General features: G+C 39.8%; 1 long non-coding RNA gene across 9 annotated transcripts in view; it reads right to left on the bottom strand.

The window, feature by feature from the left end:
* Positions 1–26,343, bottom strand: part of LOC146246397 (uncharacterized) — a 44,875-nt gene that overhangs the window by 1,535 nt on the left and 16,997 nt on the right. For 4 of the 9 annotated variants that reach the window (XR_014734580.1, XR_014734588.1, XR_014734587.1 and 1 more), the window contains 2 exons: positions 3,069–3,160; positions 1,024–2,362 (listed from right to left, as the gene is read on the bottom strand). This is a non-coding gene — a long non-coding RNA (uncharacterized LOC146246397). Of the gene's footprint in view, positions 1–1,023; positions 2,363–3,068; positions 3,161–9,144; positions 9,192–20,062; positions 20,256–26,343 lie in introns of those variants that run through there. The other 5 variants (XR_014734582.1, XR_014734583.1, XR_014734581.1 and 2 more) reach the window with 3 other exon arrangements.

Below are 26,343 nucleotides of genomic sequence, written 5' to 3'. Positions count from 1 at the left end.
CGGACTGAATGCCCACACATCTTGTTATCAGAACAACAACCAATAACATAACCTACAGCACCAAAGCCTGCAACTGCATTGAAGAAGCAGACAGTGCATATCCTACAGCACGTAGGTCTGTTTGTACGCTGCAGTCATGCAGCGAGGCCCTTTCGCCATGTCTGCAGACTGTGTGTGGCTAATTTAAACCGACACGGATGGACACTCGTATTTATCTAGAACAACAGGAGAGGGCATGAACTGTAATCATATCCATCTCATCTGCTCAAATGGATGAGTGGCTTTCACAGGCATTGTTGTGTGTCTGTAGGGGGGCCCCGAGGACCCACAAGCAATTGTGTATTCCAATTTAAGGGAGGCTCTTTCAGCCAGTGTGGCAGGAAGAGATGGAGTCGTTAATGAATTTGGGAGGAGAGAATGATCTGCAGAGTTCACCCAATCATTCTCCTATTAATTAAACCCTCTCCAATTGCATAAACAAGACAGGCTCATGCTGGTAGTTGATAAGTGATCAAGGTACCAAGCCAAGACTCAATTGTAAATCATATTACAATTACTGTACTGTATCGATGTCTCTTTTCTATTTTATATCATGAGGGAAGCTAGTGTGGAGAATGAATAACTATTTAATGCTACGCAGTGACACAAATAGAGGACATTGATCTCACTGTCAGCTCACGCTTTGCTGTTGTTGCTTTTGTTCAATCCTGTAGCCAATAAGCAGTTCAATGCGTTCAGAATGCTATGCATTAATTAAGTTCATGCCCATTGGCTCTAAATGCCTTCAGGCAGCTCAAACCTCATGTACATCAACAGAGAGATTCAGCAACATATAGATCCATAAAATACATGTCTCTGAAAAAGAAGAGTAATTGGATTTTCTCGTCTATTTTTCCATTTGTGATTTAGGAATGTGCTAACACTGATTGTGAAGGAGATGTGAAGGAATACAAAAGTTAAGTAATATGACTTCCAAATGAGGCCCCGTGGATAAATATTCCATATATTTCAAAACAGACTTACTACTGTTGCTAGGAATGTTACTCTTTCAGAGACATGCCAGTATGGTATTGCATCTGGCTGAGTTGGCAGGTCAAGTACATTTCCTGGTGAGAAGCAGAGAAGAAGAACTTGATCCGTAGTTCATCAGATAACAGCCAGATCCACTCGGGTTGAGTGTTGAGAGACACTATCATCATACTGCACTGTCAACCTGTCTTCATGTTGAGGTACATTTGGTATGCACCAGGCCTTTTTTCCTGAAATATAAATAGGGAGAAAGGAGATGTGCCTGCTCTCTCCAAGCACACGGCTCATCTGTGTCCACCTCTGTTACCTGTGGGACATACACACCTCCTTCTGTCCCTGTCCCTGTCCCTGTCCCTGTCCCTGTCCCTCTGCCTCTGCCTCTGCCTCTGCCTCTCACTCTCACAACTTATCCTTGTTCTTAAAAGCTGGGAAACAGATTTGTGGGATGTATGTGGTTTTCAGAACTTTTATAATCTCAAAAGAAAGTGACTGAATGGAATGACCGAGAAAGGTCTTTAATTATGACGATATAAAAAGGTCCCTGATCACCTTCATAATTCAGGATATTAGTATTGACCTATGTTGGTTGATAAAAGGGAGCTGTATGAAAAGGGCACAAATTAACGAGGGATTACGACGAATAGTTGGGGGGCTTAATATTTTGAAGAGGTTTAATAAGGTGAACTTCTCATCCAGGTCACAGTGGCGTTGAAACTGTCCGTCAAAACAACTTTGGAAAGAGACAAGCTGGATGCTTAGTCATTCATCCTCGCTCCTTAAAGACCAGCTCACACGGTCCACGCAAACACCAAACGCCTACAGTCGTTGGGATGTACTGGTTTGGTTTGGTGTGATGTGCCTGTTGGTGTTTGTTGAGGCAGTGTGAAAATGACAGTTATCTTTCCAAACGTTCTAAACCCAACAGCCAACCGTAGAATGTCTGAAAGGTTTCCTGCTTGTTGTATGTCTTTGGTGCTGACAGACATGCTTTTCACAGTACTTTGCAGCTTTCCTCGTGGCAACAGGAGAATTCCTCCCGCCCCAACCTTGGCTCCTCCTCTTTATTTACAAGCCATGTTCCATGGGATAGATCTGTCTTTCTAAAACCTGTACACACCTACCCTTTGAAAAGGACCAACTCTGTTTGAGAGGATGTCTGTCATGAAACACTCAATAGGGACCTCATAAAACAACTGTCAAACTGATTTATTCCAGATTCTATCTTCCTTTGCCGTATGGCTATTTTCACTGAAAGAAGCTCTGGAATCTTTATACGTCTGTTTGGAAACGAAAGGTCAAAATCTAAATTCAGATTAAGGAGAGTAATTGAATCCTATGGAAGGGAGAAGGGAGGAAAACAACATTAAGGGACTTGAGAATAACAGGCTAAATTTACCATGATAAACCCTTTAAAAGGTTAGCACAAACAAAGGCGTTTAAATGTGTGCTCACGTTGATGCAAGGGGAATTTTAGGGGGAGCCTGTCTGTCTTTTAAATGCAATGTCATGGCTGAAAGCTTTGGACACTTAACAGGCGTTAATAATTGCTTGTTTTCTATCCATCTGTGCAAAATTCCACGCTTTTTAGTGACAATTGATATCCATATCAGAAGCAGGGAGAGATAAACAGCTTTCAGATGGTTTGTTTTTCATTTCCAATTTATCTGAAAGTATTGGTTTGTGCCTGATAAAAAAAAAAAAAAAAAACATTTTGGAACTATATAATTAAATGTCCCCTTTTTCTAAGGAATTATGGTCAACGGTAAACTCAGTTCTGTGTGTTTACATTATTTCATTGCACACAGATGCACTGTAGTGCAAACAGTAGCGTCATTTGTCCTGTTGGTATTTCAGAAATATAATAAATAATAATAAATAAGACTTTACTTATAGCACATTTCATACAATAATTGCAGCTCAATGTGCTTCACATGAAATCAATAAAAACTATGGACAATAATAATAAAAACTGTGCTTGGTCTAAAGAAAAACCCAAAACAAAACTTAATACAGTTACAATTCATGAATCATGTACATACCATAATTTCTTCAGAATCGAGACTCTTCTCATTGGTTTATGCAACACAGGCACGACTGTAGTTTGAAAATGTTGGGTTACAGTTGGAAGCCCCTAGGTGGAAGAAGGGGGATAGTTATTTCCTTGCCTAAGGACACCATGGAAAGATAGGAGAGGAACAAAACTAATGACGTTAGTTCCAGCAAGAAGTCACGTCAAAGAAGCTTTCAGAATGAAAGACTAACCATAAGATTTTGAAATGCAACAGAGCCATTGTAAAAATCAATTTAAAAAGTTAAGACTTTTTAAAATTCAAAGTTTCCAGACTTTGTTTGTTCAATTATTCAATGAGGCTACACTCAAGGGCAGGTGAGCCGAAAATATACTTTGCATATGAGGTTGAATTCAGAGTTATGATGGAAAGACCTAAATGGGTACAATTCAGGGAAGCACTTGACCTCAATATTCAAGAGCAGCTCCTTCAAAAAAAAGTGATTCATTATGGAGGATTCTCGTTGGGTTGTTCGAACCCAGAATCAAAGCAAGGCAGGTTATAGGTGTCAGTTGTTTTATCGGGAGCACAAGTTGGTATGAAAGCTTTGATTATCTTCCAAGGTCACATTGCTGTTTACAGGACCCTATGGCAAATTCATTCACCTACTGAATTGTAAATAGAGAAAACCGCCAGGCAAGCACTTAGGTGAGCATCTATATTTTCAGGGCCGGTGGTAAAGACCCAAGTAGATTGATGTCTTACTTACTCTGTTTGATGTGCAATGTTGAGATTAGTTAAATTGGAATGAAATTGGGTGTTAAATAAATATCTGGCGGATTGTGACGGTGAGAAATGAGAAGAGGCCCTGGAATACACAGGTTGGCGCCGGGCCTCGAGAAAGTGCATCTCCAGTTTGTAAAACGTCTGCTGTCGTTGCGACGGCTCATCTACATAGTGCTGAACTATGGTTTTGTTGGTTGGTTGGTTTTCAGAGCACTAAATCTTGTTTTTTGTTTTTCAAAGTAGGATGTTATTTATTTTACGGATGCCAGTTAGAATCAATCTGTTAGAGGAGTTGATCACACTTTGCAAGGTAGTGAGTTTGTTAGCTCATTGTGAGACGGCCTTTAGAGAACTAGCCCACACTATGTATTTTCTCTGCCCTAATCGTATATGTAATCCATATTTCTATTTTGAGTTGTAATATATTCAAAGCATTATGAATTTTCAATTTTTGTTCTTGTTACAGATTAAATTCAGCCTTGTGGAACTGTATATTCCAAAACACACATCCAGCAAGGGGAAAGGTTTTAATAACCCATCTCTTTATTGAAGGCAAAGGCTGTCAAAATACAATGATGAATTAAATACATTATTATGGTTTCAGCATACATAAAGTGTAAATAATTTGTGCCTGTCAAAATTATGGCCGTCCCAGTAGGAATCTCATCATTAGGATCTGAAGATGAGCTTATCCTCTCGTCCCATCATCCTATCGCACCCTGGCTCTCCTCAGAGAGTGATCTTACCTGGTAGATGGTGCTGACTAGAAGCTATTGCCCACTAGTTTTGTTGATTAAAAGTCAGATATTTTCAAATGTGGACAATAAGTGAGGGCTTGGGCCATTCCTGTTTCCCTTTTTCATCGTCATAGTCACCATCCCTCAATCTCTCCCTCTCTTTTACACACACACACACACACACACACACATAAACTCACATTAACACACACTTTCTCACACTCACATTGACACACACTTTCTCTCTCGCAAACACATACACCTCAATCAGCTGGAGTGGAGGAGGAGGAGGAGGAGGAGGAGGGGGAGAGTGGATGATGAAGAGGGGGCCCCCTCCCTTGCTCCTTCAACTCCTAAGGAGTCAGCCCTGGCAACAATACTGCAACACAGACACAAATATGCCCCCACACATACATGAGAAGAGAACACGGTTGTTTACCAGGACCTGTAGCCTAGCCACTTCTGTAATCAAGTCAGCCATGTTAACCCCGTCACTACTGGGTTTAAATGGTCATTATGTACATTCAGCTCCAAGCCAGCTCGCATCCTTTAGCAAAATGTTGTTGACTGATGAAAATGCTCCCACACTTTTGTTCAGGCCCCTCAACTGAACGGCACTTTAGCAAGATCAGACTCAACTCAACTGGCACAGACAGACACAATACATGTTTTTTTTTACCACAGTATCACAAAAACGACAATGCATTCACCGATTTACACCTTGCAGAACACATATTTGTAAACTTCTTTAAAGTCTGTGAAAAAAGCAACTGTTTTTTCACAGACTTTAACTGTTTACTTGGACAACACAGTTTTTTCTATGTAGCAAACCAAGCTCTAACTTGATCTCTGATAAGCTGACAGCTGTTATCTTCGAGTGGATGGTAAAGAAACTGTTGATGGTGTATGCACAATCCTATCTCATATTCATAGATATGTTATCTATCATACTCATGGCTGTAAAGCTTTCAACACACACACACACAGCCTAAATAGTAGACCATGTTCATCTCGCTCTCCCCAGTAAACCGTTTTATTGGACTGTGCACTTTTATAATATTGTACCAACTTACCCTTAGCATAACTTTGGCAGTCTAAAGTGATTGAGCTTTGGCGTTCAGTCTCCTCTTTAGTATTCCACAACGGCCTTGTGGATCATAAACCTCTAAACAAGCTTAACCTCTCACAAATGGACTCAGAGTGCGTGCAAAGACGGGATGCCTCGAGCATTTTTGGTGAGGGGTTGTCATGGAGACCGGTTCTGAATTCCAGACTGTTGCCTAGCAGGCGTCGTATTGATTCTTTATTGGAGATGACACGGCGTGGAGTCCAGCGCACCATGGAACATCCCTTCAATTTAGTCCGGTAAACCGGTAGAAAGCCACACGCTGGTCTGCAGCCGATTTCAAACGGGAGACCACCCAGGAACAGGGACTGCAGTTCAGCTCGTCTCGCTGCTGTCCCCACGTGTTTTGACAAGCCGGTTGGCTTGTTAACACTTGATGTTGTTGAGACGTTGCAAAGCAACAGAACTAAACTTGCAATTCTCGAAGCAGAAAGTTAGGTGACGTTTTGAGATTCCATTCCTGCCGTTGGAAGGCTTCATCTTTAGATGTTGGCTCTAATTAAAGAATGCTGACGTTGTTGGGCTTGATGGAGAGCTGGGTATTGCCAACATTTGCGTATACCAATGCAGACAATATTGTAGCAGTTGGAAACATATGTTTTAAAGACATCCTTATTCTTGTGCTACAAATGCTTTTAAGCTCCTTAGAAACACAGTGGTGGTGATTTAACACAATACAGCTCCATTGTCAGCATTGTTTAAAAACCCACTTTCAAATAGTCTAGCCACCTCGAACAAACCAAATTCCAAAACAAAGTCCGTTCCGATGACTATTCTACCGTTAATAGCTCATCCCCTTTAATGTGTGTACAGTCCATCATGCACTGGAGGCAATGAGGCAAAGAGAGAGAGAGAGAGAGAGAGAGAGAGAGAGAGAGAGAGAGAGAGAGAGAGAGAGAGAGAGAGAGAGAGAGAGAGAGAGAGAGAGACTGAGAGAGAGAGAGAGAGAGAGAGAGAGAGAGAGAGGGAGAGGGAGAGGGAGAGAGAGAGAGAGAGAGAGACAGAGAGCGCTGTGTGATATGCTAATTCACCTGTAGCAGATTTAATCATTCTCCCAGTTGGTGTGTGTTCATCAAAGTCGCTGTGGGGAGCAACGCCGTCATTTCTCCTGTCACGCTGCGCTAATGATGCCCAACAGGAGAGGTACAAATCAGCTCCTGAAGAAAGCCTGACGTGGCGACAACTTTGGACAGGATTTGATTGCACTGTTGCTTCTGTAGTTCAAAAGGTATTTTTTCATTCGTCTTTTCTGAAGACATTTTAGCTCACAAGACACCCATCGCTCTCTCTGAAGTAAAATGAAGTCTTTGTTTCATGTAACCTGCGATGGTCACATTATGGTAGAATAGAATTGGACTACAATGGCATGCACTACGCTTAAAGTTACATCCTCGACAATAGCAAATCATTTGCAAGGGTTAAAGAAGAAAAGTTAGTGCTACTACTTAGCACCACTACGAACTACTTCACTAACATCGGCATGCCGATGATGGATTTATCTGCAGAAGCAAACTTAGAAAACTGACTTGGCTTTCGTGCACACCAACACAGCATGCGGTAGGAGTTGGGTTTGGGTTTGAAAATGGATATTGATTATTTAGAAGAGAGTCAAGGCCCACTGCAGATAGACTGGATATGTTGAAGGTGACCTCTTGGCATCTGTGCAAACTGTAAAACCAGACAATATTTGTGTGGGGCTTGTTGAAGTGCATGGAACAAAACTGGTATTGAGCAACTTACTTTTTTTTCAACCCATATATACAGATCCATGATTTATTGAAGCATAATGCTGTCCAAACAAACTACACCATTAAAATAAGCATACCAGGTGGCAGGTGTTCCATCAATAAGCTTTCATAAAAGGAATACTAACTTAATTTTTGGATGCTATGTGAGTGAAGAGGTATGAAAATCTACTAACAACTGGGCTTACAAGTTTACCCTACAATTTAGAACCATGTAACTGACATGGCAGTTACTACTGATTCATCTCGGATTTCGTTATATTTTCACACATAACACAAAAAATCTGTTAGGCATTTTGTTACCACGGTATTGTAGCAATTTATTTCTAACAGTTTGCCTGTTCCTTTCAGAAGTGCACCAGACAACAAAAGCAATACCCGTCTGTTGCCCTATGCGCTTGCCTGCAGTAAAGACTATGATTTAAGACAGTATTAAGTTGTCAATCCCTTTGCTTTCAGACTAAGGACATGGTAGAGTTTTAGTGCTTTGAATTTAAAGGAACAGTTTAGCAAACACCATGACAGGTTAGAGGATTGTTTATAGTGCTGGGATTAGGAGATTCTACTGACACAACATGGCGTATCTTGACAAATCACGTATTCCCATCAAGGCTGTAAGGACTTCCTTACAGTCCAAAACCTACACCTGATTATAAGAATTCAGAAAATATCTACAGGATGGATAAACACCAGACTGAAACCTTCTCTCCAGCACAGAGAGAGTCAAAGTCATCTAGTCACCCTCTCCAGCACAGAGAGTCAAAATCATCTACTCACCCTCTCCAGCACAGAGACAGTCAAAGTCATCTACTCACCCTCTCCAGCACAGAGACAGTCAAAGTCATCTAGTCACCCTCTCTCCAGCACAGAGAGTCAAAGTCATCTAGTCACCCTATCCAGCACAGAGAGAGAGTCAAAGTCATCTAGTCACCCTCTCCAGCACAGAGAGAGTCAAAGTAATTTAGTCACCCTCTCTCCAGCACAGAGAGTCAAAGTCATCTAGTCACCCTATCCAGCACAGAGAGAGAGAGTCAAAGTCATCTAGTCACCCTATCCAGCACAGAGAGAGAGAGTCAAAGTAATATTGTGAAAGTATTGTTTAGACTACATTCTAGGCTTTATCATAGTTCTGTACAAAGTTACTTAAACTTTTATTCATCTTAATGTTGAACTCAGTGTGAAATGTTACTCATTAGTAATTCGCAAATAGTTCTATACAATCCTGGCAGGATTGTAATTTGTGATCCTAATACAAACCTTAGACAGGGTATTAAGACCCACCATCAATTGCATATACCTTATGAATTTTTAATACCATGCTAATGTAAATTGTACAATCACTGATGCATTTGCACAGTTCCAACCATGACCCAACAAGGCCATTTGGAGAGACTGCAATTATTTTGATTTTGACGCCTGACAAAAAGGACAACCCTTTGCACCTTCCATGTCATTATAGTCTGTAAATGAAGATAAAATAAAAGCTTGGACAACCTGCAGAATTGGACCCTGCAATCATTTATAATTTTCTTCAAAACAGAATGCTCTGACAGACTCTGTGTTCAAGGGTGCGTGTGGAGTATTATGGGATGGAACACCAGGTGTGTTTTGGGGGATTAGGGTTCAAGGGTCAGAGAGCAATGGCTTGCGTCATGGTGACAGGCTTGTGTGTAGGGGTCAGGGGTCATCAGGAGGTCGGAGGCCGTGCTCACCTATCTTGGAGAGGAAGACAGGCTGGGGGTTGGGTCATGAAGTCGGCCTGCAGTGCAAGTCGGAAAAAACTGAGTAAAAACAAGATTTTGACTGTGTGGAAAATAAGGTGGGGTCTTCCTTGACCTCTTTTGGCATCTTTCTCAAGGTTCATAGCTGCAGTAAAAAATAAAAAATAAAGATATATATATATATATATATATATATATATTAAAGGGGAGTTATACAGGATCAGAAATGATTTGTAACAGGCTTGCCATTTTACATTCAACTGAAGATACATTTGGGATTAAATTGATTGTTCTATAAACTGCATACACAAAAACAGCAGCAAGGAAGAAAGGAGGTGTTTGAACACACTTCACACATCATATACTGGACAATTAATCACTAACAACATATTTCGAGCAAATTTCGATTCCGTGTTGGTAGGATGGGATCGGAATCGGTAGCCTATGGTCGGAAGAGTTTGATTCATGCGGCCTGATTACTTCCAGTTTGAGTCAGTTTTAAGCATTTGTCCTTGACAGTGATATTGGACAGCCATTCCCTGGGGACAGTTTTATTTTGAATTATTTTTAATTCATCACACAGCGGGCGCTAAAATCCATTAATTTCCCTCAGCTGTTTTCAGCTGACGTCCATGTTTTGGTATCCTGTGGTATTTTAAATAAACTTCTGCCAGTTGACTTGGCCTACTTAGCTAACAGTGTAAGACTGACAACAAAGCATAGGCCTGAGCCATGCGAGTTTTTCATTTCTGAACTCCTGATGAAGCTACGATGAGGATGACTCATCTAATTTACACATTTTAGGCAACTGTAGAAGTGTTAAAAAAGGCTAAAAGTCGTCCAAAATATGCCCCTTTGTAACACTCCCTGTCTACCAAGTGTGAACGGTCAAATCCAACTGATTTGCCCTAAACTGATTTTTTTACCACTTGTCGAAGATTTGTGATGACACAATAATTTGAACTGGAGACAACACCAGCACACAAGTGTGCACACAGACTAACAAAAAATAAATGGATGAGTCTGCTGGAAGAGATCCTATGACACCTGCGTTCGTCATTGTTGTGACTATCCATCGTCTTTATAAAATAGGGAGCAATATTTAACAACGGGGAGATAAAGTTACTTTAGGAATTTGTTGCGAAGCGAGACAACATTTGCAGACAGAGGAGAACCAACTGAGTCTTGTTACTATGACAACCAGGGTGGACGCGAGTTTAAGACGATTCAGTCACATCAGGCTGTAGTATTACCAAATGGATTTGATAAAAATAAAAACAAGTTTTGCAGAAGTGGTAGCCTAGCCTACAACTGTGTCTAGAGTGAAATAAAGAACCCTTGATGAATCTCGTATTTTTCAGCAAGACAGTTAAAGTAGGAAATGTTTCGACTTGATTATGTTCTTCCTAAATCAAGTCGAAACATTTCCTTACAGTAGTAAGTAGGCTACAGTAGCAGCTACAGTAAATCAAATCAAATCAAAGGGCTTCACATACGCCCATAGAACTGCCCCTCAACCAACCTAAACCCTCAAGGTAGTAGGCTTATAGCCTAATACTGTACTGGCTTGCTGTTCATTTCAACTGTAATCTAGGTCAGTCTTTGACATAAAAGTCAGTACATCACGTTTAATTATCCTGGTGAAGATATCAAAAAGCTTTAGAATGGGCTCACTTCTCTAACATCTGTAACAGTCAGATGCTATTTTCAAACATTGTACTTCACATAACAGTAAAAGTGTAGCCTTCTCTTCCTGCAGTACTATAGAGCAAAAATACTGTTACAAAAGCATGCCCCCCAAAAAACACTGAACAATCTGATTAGGCTACTCAACTCGGCTTTAAAATTAATCAAACATAGCCCAACAAACAATTCATACTTTGCCGTTCAATAGATGCTTGTTTACCTAAAATATATCAACAAAAAAAGGTCAAATTGTATTATGCCCATAAACCAAATAGCACTGCAACCAGGGGTATATTTGAAGATAATGAGCAAATTACAAGAGGCACCGTTGTGAAATGTGACTGGATTTTAGATTGTTTAATCTAAGCTCCATTACTTAAAGGGTAATGGGACTGAGGTTGGTTAGTGACAAGCCAAGCCACTAATTAACTCATTACTGAGACAGGAGGAAAGACGTTTGTAGCCATGGGCACGCACAAACACACATTCCAGAACACGTGAGAACACAGTCACACACACACATGCAAGAACACACATTAGAAACCCAAGAGACAGCAACAGAAACACACACAGATATTCCTCTTCCAGGATCCTTCCTCTCACAGTCAAGTACAGTTTTCCAAATGTTAGTCTGGCTAAAATGTCATATTGAGTCAGTGACATAAATGTCAGTGTTATCCTTGATTATTATCTTGCAACTCATTTTTCCGTGCAGTTCTGTACCAGAAATGTTCATGAAATCATCAGAGCTTCTTCTTGACTCTAAGCCATGAGCAATGCTATCAGGGCTGGTTTTCGTGCCAACCCTTTTGTGCCCCACATTAACAGTGCAAACAGATGTTGGTTTTAAGAGGTGAAGGTTATCATCAACTAAAGACTTTTTACTGGAAAGTGTTAATTGTTTGGATAAATCATGAGTGAATGTTAATGACTTTTCTTTGAGTAGGTTTAGTGGAGTTTGTCCAGATTAGATAACTGAAAATATATGTAACAAACCTCAGTTAAATAAGCTTTCTATTGCAAGTTGTCAGCAGCAAGCAAGGCGATTGAACCAATTATCAAATACCATTGCTAAATATTGATGATAACAGGCAATAATTGTGGCTTATAATAAACTTAATAAAAAGCCAGTCATGTTTATCTAATTACCAAGAATGTCTTGGAGGCACGCTGGGAGCAATAGAGAGGCTCTTGTTATTCATGCCTTCCCTGTGTTCACATCTCTGAGGGCTATGCTTTAATTCCTATTGATCCTCTTTACAGAAAAGCAGATTTGCCAGATATAGATCATTAGCATGGCCGATTCAAGATAAATGAAACGCAGAGAGGCAGTTGAAGATAAATAAACCATAAGAATCAGTTCAAATAAAAAGGTGACATAAAAAGAGAATTAAAACCTTACGATGACTGACACACATAAGACAAAACATAAAACTATGTATAGACAAAGGAAGAAAACACCAAATCAGCAACTGTTTGTGACTAAGTGACAGTTTGTCTCAGGGCTAAAACGTAGCCACAGCTCACACACTTGAGGGAATACACAAACTGTCAGAGTTAGAATGAAACAAAACATTGCTTGAGGGAATTTGAGTAAAACAATTCAGTAGAAAATATCAACTTGTTTCGTCATGTGCAGGCCAGTAAGAAGACTGTCTGAGCTTCACGTCAGAGGAGATTACCTTCGAACAAGCACCTTCGTCCACTTTTAATTATGCTCCCTTAATCTCAGAGAAGTATTTCACAAAATGATTTACATTTGAAGAAGGTACATATGCAGGAAACTAAAAGTGCTGTGGAACTGAGGTCATTTTGTTATTTTTTGGCCTGTTGTTTTTGATAAGAATGCTGTATAAATTATTCAGATGTGTACGGGGTTGTTGTTGAGCATATGTTTGTAGAGAAACACATTGTTACCAGGGACTCAAAGCCCTGAAGCTGTTTTTGTCAGTTTGAAAAATGTAGGGTGCTGGATAATGCACAGTGGAATTTTACGATAATTATCTGAAGCAACAGCGTGTGGCCTTATTGAAAAGTGAATGAGTTTTGTATTCATATTTGAAATGAACACAATAGACATCTTTCCATTCCCACGTTCAGTCGTTTTAATTTTCAGATGTTTTAATCTACTTCTCATACCATGAATGTACTTATGGTGGGTAGAGTGAGAGTAGTATTCAATGTTTCTAACTTTGCTCTCGTTGTGAAAGAGATAATATTCATATCCATTATGCTTTTTAACTGGAACACAACAATAAAACATGCTTTATCCTAAAAGTAGACTACTGTCATTTAATTTAGGATAATACTTCTTATATTCTTTTCTTCAGTGAATAACCTTGGTAATCTGACACCCACTAATGAGTTCAGCAGTAGATGTGTGGAAACATGACCAGTGAAGGGATTAGGTTGCTTTGAAGTCCCTCCAAAATCTTCTCCTTGATAACCCCAGTAGTCTGCCCTTGACAGCCTTGTTAGAAATTCCTACTTTATTGAGTCTCACAGGTCTTTGGCTATGGGACAGTGGAGGTACAGTAAGCCTTGACGTATAAAAGGTTTCTGCCAAAACCTATTTTTTCTCTCTCAGACGTGTGCGTGACCTCCCTGAGAGATGGCTGCCAGCTTATCAGTAGTTTACAGTCTCTGCTGTTGTTGTAGAAGTAGACAATTTCTCTGATTTCAAATGACTAATTAACACTTTTAAATGACATTTATGGACAAGACATTTTCCATTTATAGAGAATAATAGTTAACAAATCCTTATAATATACATTCAGTGATTCCTAACATTCTCACGTTGACCTAAGGGTTTCTGAAATGTTATGTTTAACCTGTGTTTAACCTGTATTTAAATTAATTGATTGGCATCTTATAAAATGTCATTTGCCTTAATATCATTTGTTCTGTGCTCGCTCAACCAGAGATTCCAGAACGATATGTATAATATGTGATACATATTAGTGAGTTGCAAACAGAGATCCTAATGGTCACATGTAAATCACATAACAAATACATAATTTACCACACTAATCTGTTTATTCAACAACAACTGAATAATCATTGTACATGATGATGTTTAAAAAACAGAGTTAATTGCCCATTAATGGTTTACTTATGAATTATAAATCAACTTTGTCATAAAGTGTAATCAAAACTGTTTTTTGTTTTGTACAGTGTTTATTATCTTAAACAACTTATGTCTGGAATAAGGTAAAGACACAATAACCAAAGAGTGCCACAGATAACATTAGGGTCTACGGGAATCACATATGTAAAGTATTTTGCATTTTCAGTTTCATCGTTTTTGTATCGTTCACTTCATCGTCACTACAGGTGGTGGGCGTGTTAACCGGAGTTTAGGCGGAAATGGTAGTGGTCTGATTGTGTTCCCTTGTTCCATTTTCTGGGTTCATTGACAGAGAGAGGGGGTGAGGTGAACACAATCAGTGAGCCTAGGAAAGGTTCGGTTCTGTTGACCGGACTCACGGACGCCAAGGATTCGGTAACCAGCACCAGCTATTTACTTTTTTTTAGTGGAAGTATAAACGATCAAATGTATATCTTTGAAGTGGAACTGGATTGTTCTATATATGAGCGTCACACTGTTTTTTCTCTTGTGTTTAGTCCCTCAAGGACCTTTTTTCAAACTGTTTACATAGCCGCTACCGGGTGCTGGTTAAGTTAATGTACTTACTGTTATTAACAGATCTATAGAACCAGAAGCTGTAGGGCCGGTTTATGTCTGACTGATAGACCATCTGTAGTTACCACTATGCCCAAGACAGATACATTATGGTTTTATTAAATCTGTTTTTTGAAAAAATATTCTTTCTGCAATACTGAACTCTCAAGTGAAGAGTGAACTTAATTCTGTTTTTCCATCGTTACCAGTTTTGGAAATGTAATTAGTTGGAATAAAAGATCACGAATTCATTCTTGCATAGCAAATGTTGTGCTGGAACCTTGACTGTTGAAAATTAGATCATTAAAAATGTATCACGAAGAATTCCTAAAAACCTCAAGAGCTGCATAGTGGGCTAATTAACAAAGACTGCTCCAAATATTTCATAAACACTCATATATGTTGCATACCTGCAGTGGTGTATGCTCCTTTGATGAAGCCAGGTTATCAAAGATGTGGATTTGGAACAGTGGTTTCCAGAGATCATCTTACACGCTCTGAACATGGTCATGCATACCCTACTTATGTTGTTCAAATAATATTTGTTTTGCAGATGTTTTAGGTACAGTATGTTTTGAAATACTTTGCTTTCTGGTGTACTGTTCCATTTATAGTGCAATTGTGAGAGGGGTATAGCCCTATGGGATGGGTATAGCTTAGTGGTTAGGGGATTTGACTACAGATCGAGAGGTCCCTAGTACAAACCACCCTCTGTACATTGCTTTGGATAAAACTACCTGCTAAATTAATTAATTACATTCGATCATGCAAACTCTGAAATTCAATTTGACCAATTCTTATACTACTAGCGGACATACTTAATTTTTAAGGTAGATGTTTTTGCAATGAATATCAGATCCATGTCGATAGCAAAAGTTCTTGGGGGTCTGTGAAGGGATGCTTGGTCAATAGTTAAAACTCTGAAAAGTCAGTTTATTTCTCAGAATGCGAACCAGTCTGATGTATTCCTCGCGTTGCCTTGCTTCTGTTTCTGCGTATCGTCAAGCATCGAAAATACAACAAATACACAACTGTTGGTAAGCTATGGGTTTCTCAACACTTATTTATTGGGTCCACACACCACGACCACATGATAAGCAATGGAGCAGACACAGATAGGTAAACAAAGCCTACACACACAAACTAGCACATGAGCTCAAACACACAAACGCTGCCAGGGGCTGAGATCAGGGCTTGGGAAAATGTGTAGCACCCTACTCCCCAGAGGTTAATTTAGTTCTTTACCACCCAAGACCCTTACACCACCACCCCTCCACCCCTCCACCCCTCCTTCCCCTCGCAGGCTCACACACTACAACCATCAGGAGTGCCAACAACTGGTTCCTCCAGCCAAGGTCCGTACATGGGGTAACTCTGCAAAGGCTGTTAATTAAAATGACTGCACACAGTCAGACAGAGGAGCATGCCATCAGGGTATCCTCTCCTCTCCTGTCTCTCCCTCCCCCCTCCTTCTACCTTCCTTCCCTCTCTCCCTTCCTTCCCTCTCTCTCCCTTCACCCTCCTTCTCCCTCTCACTCCTTCCCTCCCTCCCTCCTTCTCCCTCCCACTCCTTCCTTCCCTCCCTCTCTCCCACTCTCTCTTCTTACCTTCCCCTCCATCTTCTTCTACCCTCTCTATCCCTCCGTCTCTCCCTCTCTTTCCCTCCCTCTCTCCCTCTATTTCCCTCCATCCATCCACTTTGCTTGCTTGTGACTAAACAGAGTCTGTCAGGAGAATTGCATTTGGTTTGTATCTCATTTATATCACTGTCCCAGCTATCTTCAGATGATTGAGGTTTTTGAGAGGCAATGGGTTTCCTCATTGACCAGATAGCAGGCAGACAACAACTGCAGAAGCAGCTCATCCATCTATTCTCTGAGTGAAAAAGTTAGTAACTACACAGTTTCTTTCTCCCTTCTCTCTCCATCTAAGAGACCCAGAGGTATAAGCCAGGGCTTTAACATCGCCCACAGCATTACACCAATCTTTGAAATTCATCTGGGTTGAACTGAACTCAAACTTGAACAATTGGAGGTGGATGTTGCTGTTAAGAGTTGTGCAGTGGGTACACAAAAGGTTCACTGAATCTTAATCACAGGAAGGGAATGCAATTTAGAAAGTTGTATAATCTGTTCAATACTCTATTTGCCCCTAATACTGAGATTAGGATCTCCAGGTCGTTGGCTCATAAGGAGGAAGGAACTTCAAATGAGAAAACAGAGTTGGTCTAACTTACTGTCACGACAGAAAAAGTAATGTGGGCATGAAAGACCATTAAAGAAAAAGCTTATTTAAAAAAGATCTATGATATTGAATATAAAGTTGAACTGTATTCAATGCAAGCATGAAAGAGAATTCTACAGCAATGGTGTCCAAAGTTCATGGATTGAATATAGAAACATAACAAAATAAGATGGCAATAACTCAATAATAGTAATGTTTTCCTGAATTACTCATTCACCCAGAGAGGATTATGCCGCTTCTAATTCTCATGATGCCAACTTTCATGCCAACTAGCCTACCACATGTAATTAGTTCTTATCTAATAATTATAGTTAGAAATGCAATGCCCATTCCCATGTTTTATACCGGCTTCTAGGTGCATTGTGGAAACCATGACAACGTGCCATACATACAAACTTTATCGCCAAGCATAAAAAGATATTAGCATGTATTATAAACATTTGCCTGTTGAAAAATGTATGAGATCAATGAACCGAACTCCGCCAGCTCTTTGATAGATGGATTTCCAGCAGTTGGCATAGTTATAGGAAGCTAATATCTGAAGACAAAGGCATCAATGGCAGTCCCATTTTACAATCCTTTTTCGAATTGAATTTTTTTTTCTCTTGAGATGCTGTGACAGTTTATCTCAGTCACCCCCGAAAATGATTGAGATCAGGATGACGCCAGTCTGTTCTCTCGCAGCGTTCCGACAACAAATGAGCCGTTCCTCTCATTGGCACCTGCAGCCTTCCACCATCGCACAATTGCTAGTCATTGTTTAACCATGACAGTGACAAAGTATGGCCTTGTTATGCTTTTGGCACCACATATAACATCACCCACATTGGCATGGAGAGAGATTAGTAATCGATATCTAGAGCCATTTACGGTTACCACCGTTACTCCCATAGCCCTAAACTGAACGCGTAAATGTGAGTGCCACATAACAAGCCGTTGCAGCTCAATGGAAAGACTATATTTTTATCTTTGACAAGCCATTTTACTTCCTATTGTTGGGATGCAGCAGCGTGAAATGCCTCTTAGAAAGATTGACATCAAGAATGAGGAGCTGGAAACGGAAAACAAAATAAATAAGAGAAGTTGGACAGTTTAGGCCTGTTGTAAATGTACACTACGAACCTTGTTCTTTATAGTGCTATACTCAAAGCTTGGATGTCAGCAGGCTTTTAGAGACCAGGCTTTGTAATTATGCCTCAACCTAGACCTACATTAGTCAAGCAATATTGCACTCTCTTAATATACAGCCAAATACATTTCAACTGTACTTTCATCTTAACTTTACAACTGCTGCCGACATCATAATTCTCTCCTCCTGCTGCATGGGCCTACAGAAATGACAGAGGCTACTTTCGTGGTGAAAACAACAGCAGACCTTGAATGTCTCAGTTTGTGTGTTCCAGTAGATCACTGAAAGTTAACATGTAAAGGCCTTTCTAAAAAAGCTGATTAGGCCTGCCTCTTATGTGGCACTTTACGGTGCTTACTGATAGGAGCTTCTGTAAATCGTAATGTTGACGGATGTCCGTGATCAGGGGACTGATATCGTTGTGCTCATATATAACTTGGAGATGGATAAATTATTTATTGTCACAATTACGTACATCCAACCTAGTTGGACAAAACTTGATTCTATACTGTATTGAATTACAGCCAGGGCTGTATTTTAGCAAGATGTGCAAAGGCTACACATTAATCTTCATGTCAAAACACATATGAGCTGCTTTTGTAAGTGCATCTGAAATTAAGTCTACATTGCTATATAAATACATTATAGAGTTCATTTTATATTCTGTAATTAAGAATAATTGAGGAAATCAATGCTCTGACTGAAAAAACTAATCATCACAATATACTGTATGGTGTCTCTTCAGAACATAACTTGCTATAAAGTAATTTTAGGCGTTCATAAAATATAATGTTGTGCTTTGATTTTTTCACCAGTTTTCCTGCTATAAAGAAAAATCTCACTAATTAATCTTTACTGGAGTCAAGGTGCATGCCATTTTGCAAAGGAACTGGAGAAACCCAAATGAAATGCTGTCCATGTGTGCACAATGGATTAAAACCATACCCTTTTCATTTTCATATGAGACCAGTAAAAATGACTTCTCTTCTATAAAGTGGCTTGAGACATAATAAAATCTACGATGAGTTGACCTACAGACACTGGATTGTGGCTGTTCTAACACAGGTCACAACATACTATTTATTATTGACTATTAGATCATGCTTATCTGTGATTAATCCCAGCCAACAGTTTTATTTCTTTTACAAAGTACTGCTGTGCTAACATAGTTGTTCTAAGTAGTTTTGAGTTGGGTGCAAGATTGCCAAGTCGAACCTTTTATTAGTGCCATGATGTCGAGTATTCTCGTTTGCAAACTGCCAAGTCCAGGAGGGAACAGCCTGGCATAGAAAAGAAGAACTAAATCTGTTCTATCTTTTGTTTCAAGATGATAAAATTTTTGTCCACAATAACACAAATATGTCCTTTGTGCTTCACCAAAGGGAGTCAGTCTGGTCGCAAAAAAAAGCTGAACAAACCTTAGGAACTTGGCAGCTTGTGCAGGTCTTGGTCTGTTCTCCATGGCTTTAAGCTTTGTGGTGAAACCACCCTGAAGTTCTGACTTGCAGAACCTCTGCAGCTGACTTAGTTTGGTCTGGCCAAAGAAAGTGTCTTATAACACAATAGTTTTCATCTTATCTCTGGGCTGATTTTCATCTCAGTGTTTGATCTCTGATAGCCTTTACTATACATACAGAATATACTACATTTACATATGTTTTATATTTTATAGATAAATAGTTTTGTCTTGTTTCTCTTTATCACTGGGGGGCTGTATAAATGTTGTTTATTTTACATACTAATAATAGATTTTACCATGGTGTTGACCTTATTCTTATGCATATCACATGCAGTACTTGTAATTCCTGATGCTCTTGATACACAACAAGGCCCTGTTTACAGAGAGACTAAACAATCTGCTGGAAATACGCTTTGCCTTAAAACTCGTTTGGTAACCTCTTATTGTCGTGATAGATAACACATTCGCAAGTTAACCCACATGACAATATCCTACATCCTTTATTTTCGACCTTGTACATGTTGTGACATGTTATGTTATAAACGTTAGTAGCATTGTGCATCTAACTTCACATGCTGTAAGAAGAAACTGACACACAGCCTTTTGTATCCTGCATCGTGACAATGACTTGCCAGTGAGATTCAAGTTGAACAAATAATGAATTAGATCATTTTTCTTTCAGTAAACGTTGAAGATGGGTCCCACTGACCTGACCACTACACAAGGGTTGAATATTTATCATCCTGCTTCAGAAGTCTTGGTGGCTCCGTGGTCATCGCTCACGGTTGTTCAGTGCCCTCATTCTCGAGGCTCTACGAGGTCAACACTTGGCTCCGAGAGAGAGTTTGCTCTCTCGTTTGTTAGCTTGTTTTGGACTGCAGCCAATTCACAATTTCGGACTTAACCTTTGGGGCAAAGAAGGGGCTTGAGTGACTGGGTAAAAAACAAACAAATATTTGCAAGAATAATGTGGATGTTTGTAGATGAGCATCTAAATGAAATGTCAATACCAGAAAACATGGTTTAGCAACACATGGAATTACTGTACTTATACTCTGAAAGGATTGTGGACCAGAGCAGCAAAAAAATAAGGAAAATGGGAATTAGTGCAACTTGGAAGCTGATTTAGTCAAGGGCTCAGCAAACAAATTACTCAAATAAAACACAGAAAGGCTTATTGTCTTAGAGGACTAGTGTCCGTCTGGAGTCAGGACACAGGAAGTAACTGAGAACCAAAAGCCTTCTGGGCACTTCGCTGGCTGTGATTGGCAGGTTCAGAGGAGGAAAGCCCAGTTTTAAAAGCTCTCTAGGGTATGAAGAGGAACTGGTAACATCCAAATTGCCTGAAGACTGCAGTTCCGCATTATGAGCTGTGAAGCTAATGTTCATGTGCCACCCGCCCCTGTCAGCAGACCTAATGAGCCGAACTATATCAGAACGAGACCAGCCAAGAGTGGTACTCTCCTATTCATTTATACTAAAATAAAATATATATTACCTTAAGCCTCCTTTCATTTTACCCTGTTTTTTCATTGCCTCTGCCGGAGAAGAGAGAATGTGCCCCTCTGGACTTCAAGGGTTTGTGAACTGTAGCAGTCGTGAGAATCCTCTCTCTTCTCATGACTACATCCCCATCGCCTATGATTACAGAACTTAAATTCATGAATGAGATTGCTTACAATTCCTTAACAATAATGCATTTCCTTAATATCAAATCTATGTGTGAAGGAGATAAGTGGGTATTTTATATTTTGGAACTCTGTACTTTCACAATGTTCAGTTTCAAGAGATTTTTCAGCCAATTAAACTCAGGAGATCCTTCACACATGCTGAACTGCTCTTTAAAATACATCCTGTGGGGTCATTTCTTCCTCTTAGAAGGTTTATTTAAAAACTGCAAAAAAAAATCATTAAATGTGGCTACTGACAATATCAGCATTTGTACCCCAATTATCTGTTTTGCAAAGCGTTAACAGTAAAGACATCCTTTTGCAGAAATTTCTCGAGGGACTTTCTGGTGGCTTCAGACACTCTTATTCCTTAAAAGCACAGAAAAAACGTTTGTCAAACAGTTACTTAATTGACCTAAACAGTCCACAAGACTCATAAAATAATTGCTAGACTCGTAATTACAGAGAAAGAAAATAGTTGGAGGGCATAGACCCAAGATACTAGAGCAGAAAATGCGAATTTGATAACTCCCACTCCCACAAGTTTTTGACATTTATTAAGGGACTTCAGCCATTTTCTAAGTCACAACTTTCCATTGCTTTAGTAATTGTATTACATTTCTGCATTAGGGTTATGTCAAAAGATGGTTATTCAACATGAATTCCCTCAACAGAAAGTGCCTGATCTCACTTAACTGTTCTGCAGTAGATGTGGAGCCAGTGTCACACAGAGTGACCTGTAGAGACTGAATTGTGAGACGCTCTCCATCCCATTACGAGTCTGTGGTCACAACTGCTTTTCCTTCTTGTCAGTTTCCATTTGTGTAGTTCTCTCACTGCATACAGTGTGTGGGCATACAGTATAGAGCAATGATGCTACCAAAATTCAGCCACCAATGCAACGCAAACTCTCTGTAGGTAAAAACGTAAACAAATACTTTTAGCAATCAGTTTCCTTAGAAATTGACAGTTAACTAAAAACAGTTGAAAAAAGTAGAAATGTCTACGCATATTTCATTGACTAGGAGTGAATTTCCTATTTTGTCCAAAATGACAACTTTGAATAGTCAGATGATAAATTAGGCCAGTGTCCTCTTCTATGACGCGTGACATGAAGATGTGCCGTTATTTTGACACGGATCGATGCAAGTAGTAGTTATCTCTCACGACGCATAACTTTTATCAATCCATCAGACGGACAAACAGGAAGAATCTCGAGTGTTAAAAAGGCCGATAGGATACTTGATCGCGGCGACTGCAGATGAGAGTAGTGGGTCTTGATTGTTGCAGTGGTTTTAGTTGCTCTAAGCTTGATTTGAAGTTGAAATCAAAGTATACTTTGATAATGCTTGTCAATACAGATGGCTTAATCATTAAAATATGTTTATGATCCTCTCTGACAGCTGATATAAATCACTGAAAAGGTTCTGAATTATATTTTTAATTGAATAATGCTATCTTGTAAATAATTTGTTGTGACATCTCCTCCAGTTAAAATAAATTCAGTGATTTTCATCTCCTAGTGATTTGACCCATGTAGTTCACTTAAACAGAGTTTCCTTCCAGAGTGTTCTCACTGGGGTCAGCGGAGGGTAGCAGGAGGTAAGCAACAGCATTCAAATGATGTTCAGTCCAGAGAGCATGAGTTCATGAGTTAATCATCACCGTGAACAGTCCAACCTCTCGCTTTTCTGTTGCTGTGGGAATTCAATCTCAGTCATTTCATAGTAGAATCACACCTTGCACAGCTACAGTAGTGTACGCATCTTTTATTCACACATCATACAATTCTAACATGTAGCCTACATAGATGTTCGATATATCTGTCCAGTCTGTGTTACCTTCTGTCACCCATGACCTTATTAAATAAAATACCGTACCGATCTTAGTGTGAAGCAGGCTGTCTTTAAATGGGTTTATCCATAAAATGTGTAGTCTGTCCTTGATTTGAAGGATTCAGATTCACATAGAGGCACGTGAATGTTCGTCTGCAAAGTTGTTAAACTCTGACTTGCCTCTAGATGGAGATGTGAGGGAAGATTTAAGTGCGTCGTCATCCATAGAGGTCATGCATGCGTTCCAAACTAGACATAAGTGGCTTGCGTCTTACTGAATACATCTATCTCACTGACGTTTCCTTAAGTCACACCATCTCTGAATGCAGCGTTTACAGAGGCTAGGACGTATGTAAGCTTGTCAAATATTTCCAAGACTCCACAGAGAGCAGTTACCACGGCTGCAACATTCTCCTACCCTATACAAGTATATCAACTATGCGTTTGAAGATAAGATGATTTTCAAAACTGTATTTAAACATCTATTTCTGAGCAGTTTCATGTAGAAACAACTTTCTTTCTACCGAACTGGACTTTCAAACCGTATCACCAAGGCTCATGCTCTATGTTCCATGAGTAGGTGGACACTTCCTTCTACACGGTGATACGGTTGACAAGTGTAGTTCTAGTTCGGTAGAAAATAGTTCCTACATGAAACTGCTCACAACAAGGTCTATGGGGTATCTTGAGTAACTAGGTCATGATTTCTGGAGAGCGACATTGCTGTTGAGCTTTCCAAAATGTATTTTTTGGGAGCTTTGAGCACCACAAGCAGGGTGCCATCTTGTTCCATTACATTAGAGAGATGGCAGATATCTCCAAACCCTAGAAACTCACAACAAAACAATCTAGATGGATAAACACTACTACAGGTAAGAGGAAAAATATGTATTTTAGTTTTTGGGGTGAACTGTCCCTTTACAACTAGTTCACTCTTTCATCTGTGGACATTTATAATGCAGGAAAGAAATACCAATCCATGTCCATATTTGAAATGTAAATGAATGTTTCCAAGCTGACAATATAATGACATTTATATAAATAAGTTTAATTCCCAGAAAGATTAAAAGCTGTGGTTTTTATTTTATTACTAACATATTCTCAAAGTGAATGACACAGCCATATTAATATTACAGAACTGTGTATCATCAAATGAGTGCATGCTAATTCACTCCCTAGCAAAAGCATTGTGGAATTATATTATAGATTTATAGATTTATCAGATCTAACTTAAGGACAGGTAACTATTGTAACAGTATGTGGAAAATAGTTCTTGATTATCTTTAATTACATTATACTACACAAAGACTTTGAAGCAGGAAGCCAAGCTTTCATGTCGAATTGGGACTTTAATTCTCATGTAGAGAGCAGAAGGTCCAATTGCGACGCCCTGGAGGTTATATGGTTGAGATTATACAGTTTCCTCATGGTGGGTTTCCTCTAAAAACTCTCCATCACTTGCCTCAAGTCTCTCTGTTGTCGCAAGACAAGCTTCTAAACTCACAGGAACACTCTGGGAACCATTAAGACTGCCATCAACACAACACACTGATGGGGCGGAAACTGAGATACTGTATTACATTTAGTCATTTAGCAGATGCTCTTATTGAGAGCGACTTACAGCAAGTACAGGGACATTCCCTCCGAGGCAAGAAGGGTGAAGTGCCTTGCCCTAGGCCACAACATCATTTTTGCACAGCCGGGAATCGAACTGGCAACCTTCCGATTAATAGCCCGACTCCCTAACCGCTCAGCCATCTGACTCCCACCCCCACTGTATGGACATCAAAAAGACAGCCTCAAACTCAGCCTGGCCAAACCTTCATTTGAGCTCAATACGATATCCATTTGGCCCTAACTTTGTGCTAAATTGGCCATTGAGATACTTAAAAACAATTAGCGAGAGTCTTTCTTGTGACAAACTGTTTGAGTGAGGGACCAGGTGTTTAATTAGTGTTTCCCAAAGGCGAGCATTTCCTCTTGGTCCCTCTACCTAATTGACATCCAAATCCAAAAGGTTCTTCACCCCATCTGCTCGTTTTCTCAGCACTTAGTCCGTGTACCATACCATGACTTCCTCGTTCACTAATGCCCTTGGTTTAGACGTGCTCCATGGAGAGCACTTTTGTACTCTCTTCTGGAGAACAAGTAGAAAATTGATCTGTTGTTCAACGCAGACTGTCTTTAGACACAGGATGTTTTCTAGGCAATTTTCTCGGGTTGTACGCGTCAATTTAACATCTGGCAATTCCAGCAAAACAATTATAAGAAATATACAGTATGTATTCTGCATCCATACAACGTTATTTTTCTTTATTATCCTAATTTCATTATGGCATGAGACAGGTTTGAGAGAGGTGTGTTTGGCCTTCAGGTTATTCCTCCAGGCTACTAGTGGAGAATTATTTTCCAGTCCAAGTCTAACTTGTTAAGAATTGACAATTTCCAAGCGCCACCAGATGAAGCTTAGGGCGGTCTGTTGAGTGAAGCCCAGGGCAGGTCCCTGGCTGCTCCGAACAGACTTGACCAAACAGTCTTTCCCTTGACGAACGGGGAAGAAAAGAGAAGTGAATATGAGAGTTTTTCCTGTGATATTCCTGATATTTTGTCACCTGAGAAACTGCTTCAAGAGAACTTCCTCTCTCTCAAATCTCTCCTGCACCTGCCTTGACAGTCTCCAGCTGCACTCATTCAAACAGTACTTCTTTCATCCACTTCAACATTAACATTAGAGCCTATTTCAGATCAGAAACACACACGCTTATGCCAGGGTTAGCTAAGTGGTCAGAGCATTTGACTTTGGATCTAAAGGTCGCAGGTTCAACACGGTTTTGGATAAAAGCATCAGCTGAATTAATGTAGAATTTGTGTTACATTTAGTAGGCTCTGAGAATGGCTACTCATGCTTTAAATAACAACAATTCAAGCATTACTTAGTGATGTCCAGAGATCAACGCTCTTTTATCCTGAATCTTGAACAACCCAAACATTTCTGAGAGTTACAGAACATGGCTGATAATGTCATGGCTTACACTGCAAACAGAAGTTCAAATGTGAAAGGATTCCCGCAAACAACCAAAGTTTACTGAACCAAGTCAAATAGATCTCTACATGTCTTGGATGAGATTTAAAAATATAAAAAAATTGATACCCGTATATAATTTCCTTTGACTGGAAAACGATCGTCAAATCATCATGACACTGAACCCACTTGTGACACGGCAATTATGTGGAGATTATAATATATTCGCTATAAGAGCCATCCTGTCATAACCCACAAAGAATCTCAGTCTATCCACCCATCAACCACAGCAAATCAAGCAGGAGAGGTAAGACGCCCCCCCGACACATCAAGCATATGGCAGATGAATCACTTAAGAACGAGGAGCTCCTCAACACATGTAAACCTAAACCTCGCTCTGTGAAATTCACTGTCGCCGCTCACAAGAGTAGCAGGTGTGTGCTTACGATTAGGTCATCCTTAA

The sequence above is a fragment of the Hypomesus nipponensis genome, chromosome 20 (assembly GCF_054491055.1).
Source record: "Hypomesus nipponensis isolate SF chromosome 20, ASM5449105v1, whole genome shotgun sequence".
NCBI classification, from domain to species: Eukaryota; Metazoa; Chordata; class Actinopteri; order Osmeriformes; family Osmeridae; genus Hypomesus; species Hypomesus nipponensis.
This window is presented reverse-complemented; position numbering and strand designations above follow the sequence as displayed.